This window comes from Montipora foliosa, chromosome 1 (genome assembly GCF_036669935.1).
Source record: "Montipora foliosa isolate CH-2021 chromosome 1, ASM3666993v2, whole genome shotgun sequence".
Taxonomy (NCBI): Eukaryota; Metazoa; Cnidaria; class Anthozoa; order Scleractinia; family Acroporidae; genus Montipora; species Montipora foliosa.
In genome coordinates, this window is record NC_090869.1 from 53,415,953 (window position 1) to 53,418,452 (window position 2,500).

Genomic DNA, 2,500 nt, shown 5'->3' on the forward strand with positions numbered 1-2,500 from the left:
ACTCATTGCCATCCCTCAAACTGACATTTCTCTTTTTATTCAACTTACACGACGTACAATCTACTTCAGACTTCAAATCTACTTCAAAGAAACAAACATTTCAATGTGCAGAGAACATCCAACCTAGGCGAGCCAAAGAGTTGAACCCGGATCGATAGGTTCTCCTTGCATATTCCAATATCCACTAAACTAACAAGACAACCTCCTGGAAGATCGAATTTTTTAGAGTATTGACATAGTAGTACCCAGCAAAACAAGTAAAGGCTAACCGTCTTCAAAGTTGTTTTTAGACCTAAATACTGTAGATCAGCGCGGCTTTGCTTAGAAAAGCTATTTCTTGTTGAACTGAAGCTCTAATTCTGCCTGGTTTCATTCTTTTTACAGCGATAAGCTTCTCATATTTAGATGGGATATTGCGTCGTGTAATTGTAAGGAAATGTCCAATGTCAGTTTGACTGATGGCCATTAGTGTTGAACTGGCCATTAGTGTTGACCACAAAACATGGATGTCCAATATCAAAGATGTATGCTGTAAACTAGCATGATACTGGCCACATTAGCATACATAAAGGGGTGGATGTCCGTACGGACGTACGGACGTTCGATGACGTCATGATTATAAAAATCGATGGGTTACCATATTTTCTTAACAACGGTGCTCCGCGTGCATTTTGGTACCAAATTGAGGAAAGAGAAAATGCTTTTACATGACAGCCCTTCAAACGAAAAAAATTGGTAAATCCTGGAACGACCCCACATAGACGAAGCAATTCATGAATGGATGGACTGCTTAAGATATCCTGCTCCAATTAATGCACTGGCAGCAAACATGTCATCGGTCAACGAGGTTTTGCTCTGTTCAATGAAGATCAAGAGAGAGCACAGTGGTGGTCTTTGATCAGGCCCATGCCAACGCAGCAGAGAATGGATCAGATGTAAACCATCCTGATTAATTCAAGGAAATCTTTCTTCTAAAGGGTACATTCCATATCGCCTGCACCCTTTTGATAATCATCTTGAACAGATACCCACCAATATGTAGGTTTAAGACCAGGAGCCAATCAAGGGGAGCCTCTATCTCCCATACTTGGCCTTGGAGTCAACCCTTTCCCGAGTAGATCTATTATTAGAACGCCTCCCAGGGGAAATTTCACACGCCGTCAGTTCGAAGAGCCAATAAAAACAGAGCTATGACAGTCATTGTTTTACCCACACGATCAGGCTGAGAAATCGATAATGATTTAATGATTTTTTAAATGATTTTTCCGCTTTTCGCGGTTTACTCGACAGAAATATGATACTTTTCGCGGGAAAAAGCCGTTCTGAAAATAAATCTACTCGGGAAAGGGTTGACTCAAGGAATTAATGGAGATAGAGGCTCCCCTTGATGGGCTCCTGTTTAAGACACATTTCCATTGAGAATTTGGAATGAGCGCCGATTGGTTGGTGACTGGAATACTGTGAAGGACGCAAGTACAAACGTCCCGTGAGGTCCATAATTAAATTGATGTATGGATATGCATAAGACCCTATGAAACCTTGTTTGGGAAGGATTCCAGATACGGATGGAGCACTTTTCCAAGACGATCATATATGTTCAAGCTTTTTCAAATTTTTTACAATGACTTGTATCAACCAGGTCTCCGTCTAACTTACTAAAATAAGGCAGAACAAGAGGCCTTTTTAACAAGTCAAAGCTCAATTCCACTTTATGATCAGTAGCACTACGAGCATGGACGCGACTCGCGTGATAAAGTCAGAAAGCCATAGACACCAAAAATTATACAATGGACAGAATAGAGCCTCATCCTGAACAAAAAGAACTGTATTCTATACTAGTCCATTGTATTAATTAGATGTTGTAAAGAACTGCGTGATATCTAAAATTTTGCACGTGTTTCCAAGAGAGAATTAAAGTTGACCCAATGAAACTTAGCAACCGTTTCAATACTCATTTGTGGTTGCAATTCACTACTTGCACAAATCCCATAATACACCTCTTTTATCCCTCAATTTTTTTCAAGATCATTGTTTGCAATTTCTCTTGGGACATGATATGTCCCAAGCCGAGAGCAAAAACATTTTTTGAGGTAAAAGAGGTGTATTATGGGATTTGTGCAAGTAGAGAATTATGGAACTTAGGGCGGCAAGCGGAAGTGAGCTGTTTTCCCTTTTTAACTTGTCTTCACAAAATCACATTTGTATTGCTAATCATCGTTTCTAGATTAGAGGCGATTAGTTTCAAAATCTGTGGGATATGCGAAAAACCACATTTTGCCTCATTAACATAAGGCCATCGTTTTCTTATCACTGTAATCAGTCAACAAAGAATAAAGTAACTTAAGCAGTGACTGAAAGTGCATTCAGCTATCTCTGAAAATTTGAACCCGATATTACGAGATACAGTCGAACCTGTATATAACGGCCACCCTCGGAACTTGAGAAACTGGCCGCTTAATACAGGTGGCCGCTTAATACAGGATCACTAAAAATACTCACT